This window comes from Danio rerio, chromosome 13 (genome assembly GCF_052040795.2).
Source record: "Danio rerio strain M-AB ecotype USA chromosome 13, GRCz13ab, whole genome shotgun sequence".
NCBI lineage: Eukaryota > Metazoa > Chordata > Actinopteri > Cypriniformes > Danionidae > Danio > Danio rerio.
Window position 1 is genome coordinate 34,606,148 of NC_141033.1, and position 17,830 is coordinate 34,623,977.

The 17,830-nt window shown below is 38.2% G+C and overlaps 1 long non-coding RNA gene across 4 annotated transcripts in view; it reads right to left on the reverse strand.

Annotated features, from left to right (window-relative positions):
* The window catches only part of LOC147834234 (uncharacterized), an 84,084-nt gene that overhangs the window by 44,309 nt on the left and 21,945 nt on the right, over positions 1–17,830 (reverse strand). For 2 of the 4 annotated variants that reach the window (XR_015506169.1, XR_015506173.1), the window contains one exon: positions 14,725–14,842. The exons of the other annotated variants lie outside the window; for them this stretch is intronic. This is a non-coding gene — a long non-coding RNA (uncharacterized LOC147834234). The remainder of the gene's footprint in view (positions 1–14,724; positions 14,843–17,830) is intronic. 4 annotated transcript variants of the gene reach the window in all.

Consider the following 17,830-nt stretch of genomic DNA (forward strand, 5'->3'; position numbering starts at 1 on the left):
AGGGGGACAGCATTAACAAAACAAAAAACAAACAAACTGGGCTGGCAGAGACAAACAGGGCTGGACAGAGCTGGACACGACAGGACGAGACAAGGCGATATCAAACTGGCACAAAACAGCAGACAAGAGGGAACGATAAAGAGAAAGAATTACCAAACAAACAGGTGAACTGAATTATGGGCTTACAAGGAGGGAGGGACTAGACAATAGATGGGAGAGCACATGACACAAAAGCTGTTTCTCAATATCCTTGTGTTCTCATGTAACTGTAAATGTAAATAAATACCAAAACTTAGGACTGGAAGAATGGATGACCGTGAAATCAAGGATAGAGGATTGTTCTTGGTATTGAGGATGCACCGATGCAGACCTAAGCACTGCTCTTTCTCTAGAATTTCCAGAATTCATTACAACTGAATAAAGGTGTTGGGAAGCGCAGCATTTTATGTAGATTTAATATTAAAGTTCAGAGATGTAACTTATTTTTCTTAGGAGTTTCCCTAAATGAGACATTACTATGAAAATCCTAATAAAGGCATGAACACAATAAGTGTTTATTTGCTGAAATTCATATTAAAATCTGTTTTATTTGAATTGTGCAAAGCATATTTGTAAGGTTTTTGTGCATGTTATATATATTGAAAAGGGGAAAAAACAATAAAAATTTGTGTGAATGCTGTAATGTTAAATGATTTTGCCTTAAAAATGTGTGAAGGTCATGTGACCATCAGGAAAAGGCAGAATCCCATTTCTTACAAGATGCATTCTATGTTCTCGCGGTCTCCCGAGCTCTTTCTTCCGAGGTGACCAGGGGCCTCATGTACGAAGACTTGTGTGAAAATCTTACTAAAACATTGCGTACGCACAAAGCTGTAAATGTGCGTACGCAGAAAAAATTTCAGATGTATGAAACACTGCGTACGCCGAATCTCACGCATATTCTTTTGTACATCTGAATGAACGTGAAACTGAGCGCAACATGCACGAGCACAAAACCCCTCCCTGCCTCCTCCCCCGTATGAATATGCTAATGACTATGCTAATGGCAAAACCCAACGAAAAAGCAATGTCAAAAGCAAGCAAAAAGAGAAACTTTGAACAGAATGTGAATTGGAGGTGCTGCTTTCGGAGGTAGACCGGAGAAAAGCGGTGTAATTTGCAAGTTTGTTCTCCGGAATTAACAACAAAAGAAAAAAATAGAGTGGGAGAGTTTAGCTGATGCGGTCAACACAGTTGGGTCTGAACATATCGCACTGAGTGCATTAAAAAAAAAAAAAAGAAATAGTGTGGTTTATATCTGTAAAATGTTGCAGGACACTTAACAGTCTCAGTGGCGCGCTCGTAAGACACTTGTGATCATGAATTGATACGTTCGAGCATGAACTCGGCTCGAATCCAGCGTCTGATGAACTCTTTCTTGTTTTTTCCCCCGCTACATATCAGATTTTGCCAACTATTTATCACGAGAAAGACAAGTAGGAATCATCAATAAGTTCATATTAATAAGCATCATATTTTATTTGCACATTTATTGAATGGAAATGTTTCTGATTCACGCATGCAAATTCATCTTCAGATAGTGTCTTTATAGCAATGTGCGTGCGGTAGATCGCTCAGATTACATTGGGAAAACAGGCGACTGCTGCAAATTGTGCTTTAATGTTTAGCTGGTCAAATGTATGGTATGGAAACCTTATATACCTGCTGAACCCGCCTCATACAGCTGCCATTGCAAGGCTCAGACACTTTGTAGAGAGGAATTTAACACAACTGCATCTAGGAGTCGCCAATGGAAATAAAACAGACACGCACAAAAAATGTGCGTACGCCTGCCAGAAAGCTGCCGTGAAGCTGCGCACATTCCCACGTTCAGTTCATTGTTAGTAAATCCAAACATGAGCGATTCTGAGCGTGAAACCTGGCGTACGCAAAGTTTTTGTGCGTACGCAGCGTTGATACATGAGGCCCCAGGTGACCAAGATGAGTCTTCACAAGAACGCAAAACCATTCTCTGTGTTCTTGGAATTAAAAAACAGCCAAAAAAACAGCACAAGCCATGTGCTTACAGGACTAGAACACACAGCCAATTCACCGTGTGTTCACATGAAGCACAATACTAAAGCAAAAGGCGCATGTAAACATAAACCACATGCTAAACACAACACCAGCAGAATACTGAATGCAAGACACAAGCACAAAACACACTCAAAGTGCACTCATTCATCCCAGTGCCAAACGAACCCAATTAGAATGAGACGCTGAGAATGAAACAGCATGGTGCAGAAAGAACAAACACAAACATCAAGAAGAGCATCTCGAGCATGCACAAACCTCACATGTCCACGTCAAGCGGGAGTGCACATGGCCCAAGCAAGGCCAAGACGGTGTTCATACAAAAAACGAAGACAGACAAGAACAGAATTAGAGTGCTCGACCCAAAAAACTTGAGCTGAGCACAACATACAAGACAGAACAGGACTAGTGTCTGGTCTCTGCCACCAAAACACAAATTGACAAGACAAAATGGTAGAATCCTGACATTCAGGTACATGTTTTACATTTTTGATTGACTGTTTTTAATTTCAACACTAATTTCTTGAAGTTACTTCAGTATCAGTATAAGTAAGTCTGTACTAGCAGGTCTTTTTAGAACAATATATCCAGCTCATAAGGGTCATTTGTTTGTGAAAGTCTATATCGGTTTCAATTCACTTAAAGGGTCACAAAACACCAAAACACATTTTTTGAGCTGTTGACAGTCATATATGTGTCCCACACTGCTAAAACACTATTAGGACACCTATATTTCACTAAAAAGTGTAAATTGGTTGTTTTTGCGTTATTTCAAGCAAATTCGTACTTCCGGTTTGAAACGAATTTTTGAAGCTGCGTCACAGCCATGACATAATAGCGTTGTATTCCAGCGTGCAGACTGGGCGTCTGTGCCAGAGTGAGTCTTATTACGTCTTACAGTGTGCTGCATTAATGCATGAGTAAGGCTTGGTTCAAACCAATCAGCGCGCTCTATTGTGCAACTTCATTAATATTCATTACTGTCACAGTGTAGATGGCAGAGGCGCCACGTTGTGTTGGCAAAACAAGCGTGAAGTGTTGCTTTTATAGTTTGCTGCAGTTAAGTTTCGTTTTCATTTTCTCTCTGTGAGAGCTCAGACTCACGTGTGGATTACAGTGTACGCGACGCGCGACAACAATAACTTACGTGTCCAAGGAGGATTATTGTTTACCTGAGAGCTGTTCTCATCTGCAAACGCTGAGATCCAGATTCGCTGTAGTCTCCTCTTAATAAAGACGCGGCTCTAGTTGCTGGTGATTGTCCTGTCTCTACAGATTTGGTAAGTTAGCGACCAGTGCTCTTTGTTTATTCAGTTCGTATTTTATTCGTATCAAACAAACTATTGCAACGAGTGTAAACAAGTTAGCACTAACAGTTACAACCAAACTATAACCTTGTGTTGGATTTTGTGACCGGAATAACACACGCGGCTTTCTGACGCTACCTGCCGAGTGCATCTAAGTTTCCGGGAAATGCTGAGTTTTTTTTCTCTCATTCGCCGTGTGGTATCAAACATTGCATGAAAAATACACGCTTAGAGCAGTTCCTCGAATCAAATATCACGTTTATCGGGAGGGACATGAATGAATTCCCTGAATTAAAGAGCCAAACTGCAGTTAAAGTCCACCATTTAATAATCTGGCAAATAATTCGACTACAGATGTCCATGTAAACACAGTCACATTGTCCGCTGTGGTTGTGTGTTTTGACTCTGAAATTCAGAGCGCCCAAATAGACACTCCCACACCAAGCCTCTTTTCTTCCTCCGACACTCCCCCTAAACAGAGCTGGACACGCCCACTTTTCTGACTTTTTCCAAAGTAGAGGTGTGAAAACACCCTGCTAAAAAAAAAGAGGGGGTTTCATGGCCCTTTAAAGAACCAACTCTTATAAATAGCTTGTTTATGAATTACACTTCACCAGTGCAGCTACATTTCCTTGTATTTGTTTTTGTGTGCAGTCTGCAAGATCAGCTATGTATGGCTGCATTTCATCCTTAAAACAAATGCTACGGGGCGGTATCTTGCTTACCAGCTGACCTCTTACCTTTATGTGGACGGCTTTTCCCCACTGTTACCAGTGTTACATCCCAACCAGTCTAGGGTTGGTGGAAACAATAACAAAATTGTAAATAAATAAATAAATTAAACGTAAATACTCAATTTAGGGGTTTTCCCTTCTCCTGTCCCAACTCACAATGATCACAACAAGTTTATCAAGAAGTAACAAGGTTTATTTTTGTTATTTGTAGCTCCCCTCCGGGTCTCTGCCCTGCTGATGTACACGACGAGCTAACCGGACAAACTGGTTGCGGTGGAAAAGCCACACGGAGGTGAGCTGTCAGCCGGCGAGCGTGAAGAGGAGCAGCGTCACACTACCCCGCTTGAAAAAATGTAATGCAGCCACACCTATCTCTGGCCACGTAAATCGCGGTCTCCAGAAATGTCCGCAGGACTACGTTGACAGTCGACAGTGGCCTTTGGTGGATTTACATGAGAACAGCAGGCGTGAATGGCACTCACAAGAGAAATTTGAGATCTGAAAAAAGTGTACTCAGCTGCCTCTGGCGGATTCGCAAAAACTAAAACTGTAAGAAATGTAGCTCCTGGGACGTATTTTGCTCTCTCCAGAAATGTATATAAGGGTATGCAATCAGAATTCGTAATCAGAATGTCGCTTTTTAAATTCAAACAACATTGCATTAAAATGCACATGTGCAAGAACCAAAGAAGTAATACAAATATGTATGCTTTAAAATCTATTGATTTATCCTTAGTTATAGCTCGTATGCCATCATATCTTATTAATGAAATATGGTGAATACATTCCATATTGGGTTTGTTAATGCTAATTTTATTTTATTTTATTGCAGCAAGAGGGTGTGGAAAATGTGTTTGGTAACAAAACCCCCCCCAAAAAACTAAGAAGAAAAAAACAAAGGATGTCAGGACATTTGTGCTGCATTGCTCAGCTTTGGTTCATTGCAGAGTAATTGTGGTGTAACATATGTTTGATTGGAGGCTTTAATCATTAAATGAACTACTTCACCTTTTCAGCTTGCCAGTGTTTGTAAATTGTGCCAATGCATATTAACCAAGCGTTCAGAACGAGTGATTTGTGAGCTGTATTGGAATTCGATTGAGCAAGCATCTGTCAAGAACAGAAATGTATTGTTTTTTTTTTCTTCAATTAAGGGCACTTTTGGCCCTTTAGACTTGTATTGAGCATTAAAACATGCACCACTCACATTGTTAGTTTTTTCCCCAACAATGAACATATGTGCCTCACAGGAATATTCTGATATATTTCTTTTCGGTTTTCACTGTTTTTAGCTTTTTCCCTTTTGAAATAATAATCATTTTCCACCACAGACATGATCATTTTCACATAATCGTACATGTATTGTATTGTTTACATAACTGTATTGTGTTTAATAGCATGGGATTGATGGCAGTGCAGTTTTCTCTGTTTTCCTCTCTCATCATGTCATTTCAGAAGAATAAAGTTACTTTTACTTCAGAAAAATTTAATTGACTTTCAAACCTAAGACTTTTAAACTTCATTTCATTTCAGTAATTCATATTAAGACTGGATCTGGGACTAGAGAAAACATACATATAAAATTGATTAAAAAGATAGCGTTAACAAAAGTAGCAAAATAAATGATGTAATCATTTTTAAAAATGAGTTTTAACAAACAAAGTGAAGAATTTATTTAAAAAAACTAGATTGCAAAAGATGAGCACTGTCCTGGGTTGTGAAAATATGAGCTGTAAAGTAAACACGAGTATCAACGATCCAAATGAAAATAAGCCGTTTTGTGTGTTTTTTATTCCTAATTGGTGAAGCCGCAGGCAGGCCCTACTGACTGCAAATATTTAGTTCCTGGCGATTTGGTTGCAAAGATCACGCAGTGTTGGAACATCGGCCAAACAATGTTATGAAGGGTCGTTTCTTTTCACCCAGGAAACACTGATGGAAACACTTACTGCCTGGCCGATCACCGCTCTAGTTTACAGTTTGTGACAAAAAGAGCCAAGAGGAAAAACAACTCTAAACACTTCATCACGGTGCCGTCCCAACAATAACTAGACCTCCTCTCGCCATGCCTCTCCCCGAGAGCATTCGACCCGGGTGTTCCTCGCTTATCCTGAGATGAACAAATGTGCCTTTAGGGAGACCGACGTTTCAGTGCACTTCTAATTTAAGGAGCAAACCGTAAATTACAGCTTCTACGAAGAGAGAAAGAGGGTGCAAAGCTTCAGCCTTATCTTTCAGGCATTTTGAAATACTATCAGAAGCAGGTCCAGAGTATTGTTCTCAGGGTAGGTGAATCCCGCAGAGGGACGAGGCTCCACGCCTGCAGAGCCAGCGCAGTGCACAGATTGTTCAAGATCCCTGAATAAAAACAGATGTGTGTCTGCTCTGTGGCCTGACGGGCAATCCAAATAATTCTCCGTAATCTGTACGTCCAACATCCTTCACGCGGGGCCTTGACATCTGGCTTGGCAGCTGAGCTACGGACTCCATTCAAATGCACGGACACATTGCTTTCCAGCCTAGATTAGCTTTACGTCTAAAGCATAAACTTTTATTCGTCTATTTGTCTTGCAGGGATATCCCTGAAGTGTCATTACTTTAGCTGTAAAGTTCCCGCTTGACAAGTTCTTCTTTTCCAATGAGAAACGAGGAAAATTGTTCCTGAATGGGACTTATCAAAATGAGGCTTCTATGGCACAAACTCAAGTGACTTGCTTACCTGCCTGCCACTGGCTCTGCCAAGCCTGATAAACGGGTATAAGGAAAGGAAAGTACATTACATAGGTTTTCCCTAGTCCCCTGGGGGATAATTATCCAACAACGATGGTATTACCAGGATGATTGGCTTGTGATTTGTGCAGAAACAGCCACCACAGAGGGGGACGGGTGGAGAGGGTCAGCCAAAAGACAAATGTCTTCTATTAACTCTTGCTAACACAGACAGAATGAGGTCACAAGTGCATCATGAAGTCCCTTGCTGCAGTGGGAATTCTCAGGTTGGTGGCGATCGCAGTTCAGCTAGGCCTCTGTTTTGACTTCAGCCAGGGAAGGTCCTTCAGAACTTGCTTCAAGTTCAACCTGTAGGTCAGGGGTATCACACTGCTCCCGGAGGGTCAATGTCCTGCAGGGATTAGCTTCAGCACACTTGCCTGGAGGTTTCTAGTAGCTGTATCGACTAACACGTTCAACATATGCTCAATCTGAAAACGTAGCCCTATATACATTTCTGGAGATTGCGAATTATGTTGCCAGAGCTATGTAAGACTGCATTTCACCTTTAAAATAAACGCAACAGGGTGGTATGACGCCGTTCGTTTTCTCGCTTACCAGTGGACCGCTTACCTTCATATGGACGGCTTTTCCACTGTTACCAGTTTGTACGACTCGACATGCACGTCAACAGACTTGAGATGCAGAGGAGTTGACCACGACAACGAGTCCAGTGAAGAACGGTTCCAGTAAGCAGGTTAGACAAAACCAAAAACCAAAAAATTAAATAAACCAGTAAATAGCAGGGTGAGAATGTGGTCAAATCTGAAAACATGATAAAAATCAGGAGACTGTTCTTTTTCTGGATTGCTTTTTAAAACACACAGTAGGGTTAAGGAAAGGGGGTGGGCGCTGGTCAATCGGTGTATTTTAAAACACTATTAGTTGGTTGGGTTTAGTAAAAGGAGGGGGGGGGGGTATCGGTCAGGCAGTCATTCAATCATTCAGTCAGTTAACAGCAGCCTCTGGTGGATTACGTGAGAACAGCAGGTGGGAATGGCACTCACGAGAGAAATTTAAGGTCTGAAAAAGCGTACACAGCAGCCTCTGGTGGACTCGTGAAAAAAAAAATAGCTCCAGGGACATATTTTTTCTCTCCAGAAATGTTTATAGGGGTACGTAATCAGAATGAGCCTGGGTTGAACACATTCGCTAACTCCAAGCCCTACACCTCCATCCCATAATGCAAGGTAGTAATGAGTATACAACTGATGTACACAAAATGGCTAGAGAATGTGAAGGTTATGCTAAATACATTGCAGAATCACGCTGGACATTATCTACAGCAACATTATGAACTTTTTCAAAGACATATTTAGTCACAGATTTTTGAATGTATCATTATGCAAACACACAAATAGAATTCTATACATGGAATTCTCATGTATGGTAGATTAATATGCTAATATATGTCCAATAAAGATGGAAATTAAATAAAAAGAAATGTGGAGAATGCAAGTTAATGCGAGAGTTAATTCTGAATATGCATACCTAAAGTAGGATAAGCTACTTATACTCTAATATATAGTATAACAATGACAAAGTACCCAGTGAAGCCAAGAGCAGTCACTGAATTTATTAGTGAGCCTCTTGAATCATTAATTCTGAAACAAGTGCTGATTAATTCTAAAATTAAAAAACGAATATGCATTTCTGCTGTGGCATCTTTTTACAACTATTATTGTTAAAGCATATTAGTTTTGCTGTGTTTTAGCCCTGTCCAAATGTAATGTGATTCAATACCTGCACAGAGACAAAGTTTTTTTTCTCGCCACAAGGCAGCGCTGTCCTCTATTCTGGCCTGAGTGAGTCATCAAGGAGCCTGAGGTCAGCAGTGTCGGTTTGGAAAGGACAGGACGAGCATGGGGAGCGCATGTTAGAGGTCGTTCCACCCTTGGCAGGCCGCAGTGCGCCACCACAGAGCTGGCTACAACTCCAGCTCATTTCCTCATAACTGAGCTACATTAATACACATTTCAGCACCTTCCCTCTGCCTGTCAGGCCTGATGAATTACTAAAGCTAGCTTATCAGATAACATGAAAAATGAAAAACAGTCACATTAGCGGTGTTTTCTTTGAGATTTACTATTTTTCTCAGACCCTGAAATGCTATAATGAGCCATTATGGAAGTTTTCCCCTCAGGAGGAAAGCAATACCTTATTGGGGATAAAACTTGGTGACCTAACAGGTCCTAACCATGATATGTGCCTACAGCAAACACAATATCCATAAGAAACACTGTCATTTGACTAAAATTGCAATTCTTTCGTCTTGTTTTGTGATAAAATTTGACATGTGTTTCTTAAACTTTAATGATGACCCCTTTTGTGTTCAGCATGAATTGTAGTAAAACACACACCTCAAGTTGACCCCGGAGTAGCATTTTTAGGGCAACGCTTGGCTGCTGTACAAATCAGGTGGATGGTTAACCGTCGGACTGACTGATTGGATAAGACAGGTGGCATCTGCTACAAATTTTCCCAGCTTGAAAATGCTCATGCAAAGGTAGCCTGGAAGCACAGACTCCGACAGAATGGGCTGTGTGTTTTGAATGCGATCCAAGGAAACAGAAACTTTGCATTCTGGCTTTGGGGTTACAACTGTACTTGGTATGATTTGCCCCACAGCTGAGCAAAAGTCAAAGTATGTATAAAACATCTTCCATAACCTCATCATTAAGGAGCCAAGTCACATTCTGGCTCATACACAGACTTGCCCTGTGCATTTCTCAATCTCAACTACAAATTGCATTAAAATGCCCCATAAGAATGCACTAAAGACTATTTGTCTGAAGAAAAAAAAAGCTAACAGAATTGTGCTGAAATCGGTCAATTAGACAATTATTGAAACAATGGTTTTGAGTGTCTGCAGGTGTCTGACTTTAACATGCTGCACCTGATCTAAGCAGACCCAAAAGTCTGCCAGAACGGACCTGATTTACAATTCACCGACACAAGTTAAACACCAGAGAGTTTCCATGGAACTGCAGCAGTCTAACGACTCTCTGTGAGAAACCCAGGTGGCTTTTCTCTGTGTCCACACAGTGCCTACTGTATGTTGAGGGAATGGTGACACAGAACAGAGGCTGACCAAAAACACTGGGACACGGCTAAGGGATAACAGCATGTGTATCTAAACTGACTTACACAGATATATGTATAGTCCAAAAATTTGGTTTTATAATACAAATTCTTTCTTTTGGTTGAATTCAACATGGTATCACATTTGCTAACTATGGTATTTTGAAGTGTGCAGTCTGTTACTTCGTCATTAACAAAATCCATACAATCTTACACTGACCACAGTTTTTTTGGGCCCAATATTTGCATTCACAAACAATTGATTTCAGACTTAAACAACAGACGTTTTTTTCACCTATAAAAAACTACCAAAAAACTCAAATTTGTGGTTTTATAAAGATCATTGTACTGGACTCAGAAATCTAGCCTTCTTAATACCAAAACTATAAATATGTTTAAATGTACAAGTCTTGATCAGGCTGTCTCTGTCTTGATTATCCACAACCTGTAGTCCAAGGCTAGTTGGCCATGGAAGCCAAGCCAGGTTGGGCCTGATCAGTACCTCGATTGAGAAGGATTTGCTAGGTTGCTGCTGGACTTAGTAAGGCAGGTACAGTAGGTGGTGTTACAGTTTTTCTCAGTCGCTTTGGTGCGTTTCTCACAACACCAATGCATTTCTGCAAAACAGTTAATGCATTTCTCAAAACAATTAGTACAAACTGCAAAAACTAGCTGATAACCTGCAAAAGCGTGTCACATGCTCAAAATGGATAGTTCATTCCTCAAAAGCAAGTATTGATGTCAATCAAAGTGTCAGTATCATCAAACTGAAAAGTCCTGACACCATTGTTTATGAATAAAATAGTCAAATGGCTTAGTCATGTTTTCATTATGAGTTTACTCTGGACATTTTTTCAAAGCAAAAAAGTCAGATGTTGGTGACACTTTCTGAAAATGCTCAAGCCAGCGCTATACACTATTTGCACAGCCATTTAAAAAACTGCAGTAAAGTTAGACATCACTGCATTTAGTGAGGTATCTGAGTACAAGACACTGAATATGTATGTTTTGCATTTTTACTGCATTTGCTCATTGCAATTCTAATTTATTCACAGTATTGTGCACAAGAAAAAATACACCCTTATTTACAACAAGCATAAGCTTCCTGTGGGTAAAGCTGGGCACAACTGTAAACTATATTGCAGTATATATTGGAACTGAACCTACAACAGACAAAGTTCTGTAAATCATTCATGAAATTGTTCAATTTTGAAGACATTTTTAGAAAAATAAAGATTTTAATTATTTTTTTTTTATAAAATTTGCTTGACAGATTTTGACAACTAGTTCAACATTTTTGTATGTAGTGACTGAAGTAATGAAATGAGGACTATTAGTTTTATATGGAATGACTATTTAGCATTCACAAGTCTAGTTAATTTTGACTGACATGACATAAGCAAATGATAATGTTATAAATAGCAGAGAGTTGTATGAAAGCAATTGATGCATGTCCAAAAGCATTTGCAATTTGTTGGAAGGAATGAGAAACTGCTACTAGGATGTGCACAAATGACTAATTGTTTTGAGAAATGCAATAACTGTTGTGCAAATGTAAATAGTGTTGTGAAAAATGCACCAAAGCGACTGAGAAAAACTGTAATTGTGCAGTTAGTGTTATAATGTGACAGTATACACTATCAGAAATAAAAGTATGCAAGCCTTCACTGGGGTGGTCCCTTTTCAAAAGATGCACATTTGTACGAAAGGGTCGGAATTGGTACCCCAAAAGTATAAAATAGTTTCAAATTTTTTTTAAAGAGGAACACTTTTGTATTTTTTACGTACTGGTATGTATCCTTGAGGTATTAATATGGACCTTTTAGGTAAAAATGTTTAACTTTTAAAAAGGTACCACCTCAGTGATAGCTTGTGTACCTTTATTTCTGAGAGTTTAGTGCAGGGATGGGAATACTCGGTCCTGGAGGGCCAGTGTCCATAGTTTAGCTCCAACACTAATCAAACACACCTGAACATGCTAATCTGTGTCTTCAAGATCACTAGAAATCTATAAGCAGGTGTGTTTGATTAGAATTGGAGCTAAACTCTGCAGGACAACGGCCCTCCAGGACCAAGTTTGCCCACCCTTGGTTTAGTGAATAGCACATTGTAAAAATGGTCATATTAAAAATTAGTTGAAACTGTTCTCATGGTCCTCCCATGGATTTAAAATGACAAAAAATCCAGTCTGATCTAGGCCTTGATAATCACCTTATTTTAGTATCTTTAGCAAAATAAAAAATTATACACTGCAGGTATAACAACGAACAATGGCAAAGAATTTATGAGCCTGTGAATGAACAATATTTCCCATCAAAGCCACTTTTTATGGAATAATGTAGTGTGTATTGTTACTTCTTAATTTATGCAAAACTGATAACTACCCATTACCCTTGTAACATCTCTAATGATCACTGATGTTTTTGTTTTGTCATGTTTTACTTAGATAAATGTTAAAACTTTTTGCAGACCCAAAAGCTCATTTTCAAATGATTATCTCTTCAGATGTTTTTGACACCATTCACATGACCTTAAATTCGCAGGCTATTTGCAAAATGATTGCTTTCAGAGGAAGGTTTCACTGTATGGCAGAATTATAAGCGGAATTGCCCCCCTAAAAATTGACCTCATTCTATTCTTCCTGAACTCCAGCTAACTTCATAATTGGTGGAAATGATGCATGTCACAAGATGCAATTTTTGCCTCTTACATGAAGCTTTTAACATAAACATGAATTGTTGATGAACTGCCAAGTTTTTTTTTTTTTAAATAATGAGTTCATGTGATCTCAGTGGTAGCTCTGTAGCATCTATTTATTACTCAGCTTGTATTCAGTTAATTGAATCAGTCCCTTTTGCAAAAGCATATGTTTTTACAGGCAACTAACATAGCAGCATGTTGTTAGCCTGGGTATGACGAAGTCCTTTGGCAATTAAAAGTCACAGATTATGTAAAGAATTTTTATTAAATGTAAAATTAAATAAAACATTTTTATTGCTTAAATTTCTGAAAAACTGAATTAAATATACTCTTTTTTTTTTAATACTACCTTTCATGCAGTGCCATATGCAACTATTGTGAATGTAAAAGGTCTGCAAAGTCTTAAAAATTAAAGTGAAAAACGAATATTGTCTCCTAAAAAAGAATCAATTCTAATCTGCCCAAATAAGTCATCAACAATATCAAACCATTAACTGAGACTATTAGCTCAATAAATATATATAAACTAATTGGCTGCTTTTTAATAGTTAGTAAGGTAATAGTTGGGTTTGGGTTTTGAGTAGAATTAGGGATGCACAATAAGATCATACTTCAATAACCACAATAACAACAAACTGAGCCATGTAACCAACCAACCAGAGCAGACTAAGAAGAGTTTTAAAAGTATTAAGTTGCAAACTAATTGTTTGGGAATATTTAAATATAAGATTTTTTTTTTAATCTTGGATGCAGTGATCTCACCAGAAAGGTTTAGAAATACTACACAGCAAAATTCAACTAAAAGATGTGTACAGTAGTGCGAATATATCACAAAACTGCAATTATAATCATAATAGCAAAAGAAACGTTTTACATTACACAGTAAACCCATCATGGAAGAGTCAAAAATCTTATCATAGGAACCTTAAAAAAAGCATTATACTGTAGGTGCACTTTAATGACCATGTGTATTCTGGTCTGGCAGCAAAATCAAAAGCTCCAAAAAAAATAAAAAAAATAAATCACTGTTAGAGAGGTTTAGTGAATTCAGACCAGAAAATTTGAGAGTCATACAAAAACAATTATAAGAACCAACCATTTTCAATCAGCTATATTAAACATCCCCCTAGAAAGTCCCCTTCTGGCTTCGAAAAAATCATTCACAAACTGGCTGAGCTTTAAAGGGATGCATCGCTCAACCAAAAAAAAAAACAAAAAAAAACTCTTTCATTATTTGCTCAACCTCATTCTTCAGAACACAGGAGAGAAAATATGATTAATTTTAGTGTATTCTAAAATGAGTAAATGTTAACAGAATTGTAATGTTGTGCTGAATTCCTTCTTAAAGGCCTGATTGGATCGCTGTGTTTGCACATGCTGTGGATTCACCTATACGCTCAATTACCTGATCTTCCTTCTCAAACTCAATTCAGCCAGCCAAATCTGCAATCAATTTCAGTCCGCTGTGATTGGCGTGCGGGTGAAGTAGCTGGAATTAGGCCCCAGTTTAAATGATTAATGTTTTTCTAAGGCCCTGTGTGTATATGCGCGCATGTATTTTTGCGAATGCATGTGTAGAGCGGCCAGGCAGAGTGGGAGGCATCTGCTCTGATATTGGGAATGTCCGCATTACACAAAGACGCTCAGAGAGTCTTACTAAACTCTAATAAAGTCTCGGGAGAGACTCATTATTACCTGCACTCACCCTGAACCACCCGTTTCAAATCTGAGAGCCAGCTTCACAAAAACAACTGTACACATACACACACATATATATATGCATGCCAAAACAAACACACACATACAGACAAACATGTTAAATTTACCTCTCACCAGTGGGATTTACGTCATTATATGCTTGAACCGTATTTATTGATTTACAGTGGTTTTAACAGGCATGTATAATTTTGATGCAGTACAGCTATGTGTTTGTCAGCTATTTGAGAACACAACACTACACAGACTTAAAAAAACACTCATTGTATTGAATATAAGGGTAAATCAATCCTAATTAACAATCACAAAACATTAGGTGTAACCAAAGATCCATGATACCTTACCTTATGGCAGCTTTCCTGAAAGTCACAGGAAAGCCCGGAGTAAGTTTGTGACACTTTGCTTCCATGTGTAAAGTTTAATCCCATCAGCTTCTGCCTACAGGTGCAGCTGGACAGTTTCCTGGCGGCCAGAGGAATAAGGTAATGTCTCCATGGAGAATGTTAAGATGACAGCACTGAGCAGTAAAACATTTACACTTGATTAGCTTTTCTATTCAGGACTGGGAACCTGATACAACAGTTTCTCTGGTGCTGTTTGTATACAAAGAATCCATTTATAAACGTCAGATTTCCCAAATGTGTCATTATTCAAATCAAGTCACAGCACCTTTTTTTTAACACCCCCTCTGCTTAATACTGCTTATTACTTATTTTCAGCCCGAGGGCTTCACTGGTAAGGTGTGAGGGTAGAGTTTGTGTTGCTTCTTAAATCTATCATTACTTAACATTTATGCAATTTTGTACAGCATGTATTTGCATTTGCAATACTAATTTGATTAGGTCCTTTTAAAACAATGGGTCAAAAGGTTAGGAATACCACTGTTTTCACTAATTTCAAATGCTTTTTAAATACCAAATAAATCACTCCAATACGAATGACCTTCCTATGATCTATATAGAGTTATAAGCTCTCATTTGAAATAATCATTATTTTTTTTAAATATCTCCATATAGTGCCGACGAAAAGATTTTTTAAATTTACTTATTTAATGGTTTAACTAGATTAATAAGGCTAACTAGTCAAGTTAGGTTAGTTAGACAAGTCATTAGACAACAGGGGTTGTTCTGTAGGCAATCAAAATATGTATAATTTAATCATATGACATATAATAATAAAAAACTGATTCTTACAGCCAAACTTAAAGAAATAAGCCTTCTTTAGAGAAGAAAAAAAATACTGTGAAAATGTCCTTGCCCTGTTAAACATCACATGGGATGTTTGAAAAAGAATTTCAATTTCACATGAAGGCTAATGATTCCAACTGTATACATACATTATATTATATAACCTCATGATAAATAATATACAAAATAAACAATAGCAAATATAAAAATAAAAATTTAATTAATGCAAATAGACTTTGATCATGCATAGTAGTTTGTTGCAGGCAGGCTGGTCTACTGGGAATATCTCTGGTTTACAGAGAATGATGAAAAAAAAGAGTAAATATCAGTGAGTGGCTGTTCTGAAGATAAAAATGCCAAAAAACACAAAAATGCCAGACAAAAGGCTAGAGGTGATTCTAGGTGCACCTGATAGGAAGGCAAAATTAGCTGGGTTTCCATCACCATTTGTTAATTCACATTTGAAGTCTAAAAAATAAGTGATGGAAATGCCTAATTGAGCATAAAAATACCCTAATCCACAAAACATGATTTTAATGTGGGGTTTAGACTACGAAAAAGGGTGAATATGAATAGGAGATGAAAATGCATTTGCTAAATAGTCTCTGATGTAGCAAACATTACATCCACGTGACTAACCAGCAGTCTCCAATGCTTGTTTTGTTTACTGTTGGTTACTAGGTTACCAATACTAAAGTCAGCTGCTCTAACAACTCAAACAACAAGAAGCACACTTAAATTCGAAAAGATTCATTTTACATTAGAACATAAACCTAGCAAATCAAATAGCTGATCATTACAACTGAGGCTGCAGAAGAGCAAACACACCTTGAAGCAGGTGAGTTACAGCAGCAGACGATCACACAGATGACACTGCTGTCATCTAAGAAACAGCAAACTGAGGTTACAATTCACACGGGTTCACCAAAGCTGTACAATAGAAGTTTGATTGCCTGGTCTGATGAGTCTCGATTTCTGCTACAGTACATTATGTTAGGGTTAGAATTAGGCATAAAAGCATTGATACACATTAGAACCAACTGAGCTTCATTTAAATTCCAAAGATTTCTTCAGTTTTGTTTTTGACCCCCTCTGTCATCCTTTTATGATCACAGTGATGGCTTGCAGAATAACACACAATGTAACAAAGCTTAAATTATCTCAAAATATTTTTAAATACTTCATTATACAGCTCCACACTCACCAGATCTCAATCCAATAGAGAATATTTAGGGTTTATGCTGGCACTATCAAATTTTTATCTATTAAACTGCATGGCTTAGTGAATGTATGAAAAATACATTGACTGAGCAGTTAGCATCAAATTCTGACTCCACAGTATACCCTTTTTTTAAATAGATGTCTGCAAAGGAGTAATGCATTTTCTTCATGTGTAATCAATGTTTATCATAAAAAAGTGATCAGTGTTGTTGACTTGCTGTGTGAGAGCAGAGTTGGCCAGTTTTAATGGGGAAATGAGGTCACACTTGGGTCATACGGGACAGAGATTTGGCCTCTCACACAGCGTTTTTCTCTCTCTCTTGGTTACTTCATGCATACAGAAGCCTACAGTATGACTTCAAAGTGGGTACTTTACAAGCCCAATAAACTTTTATACGTATTTACAGACCAAAACCTATTTCTTTGAATCACCGTAATACCAACGAACAAATCACCCAACATAATCAGAGCACTTCTCTGATCCACGGGACGTGTAGGACATTGCCCCTGTGAGGTTCATTTATCATGCAAACGTTTTGTAGCTCGCATCTAACAGAGGCCTGACATCAATTATGGAGCGCTCCACAACATTGACTTTAAGAGCTCGTATCACTGCTCCTGACCGTATTTCATATCTCAAATCGCTGCCATGATATTTAATGAATAAGACTTGGAGCAGGCCAACAGTTAGGCCCAGTTTTATTAACGTCATTATTTGTAAACCTGAAATTCATCCCAGTTTCTGATCTTATTTTTACTGTGCTGATTGTGTTTCAGCCCCTGCAGACATAATGCCCGTTCCCTTAATCCATCCCACAAATAAAACCACAATCACAAACATACACAAGATTATAAATATCAGAACATTTAGGCAATTTACAAAGTTTGGTTAATGCAATTTCCAGTCCACATCTATATTTTGTCTATACTTCAGTCTTGCATTAAATAGCCAAATGCATACTGTACACAAGTTGCATTTTGATTCACAGTCTCCTTCTCTCTTCAGAAATCCTAACAATCAGTGAAATATTGGTAAAATAAT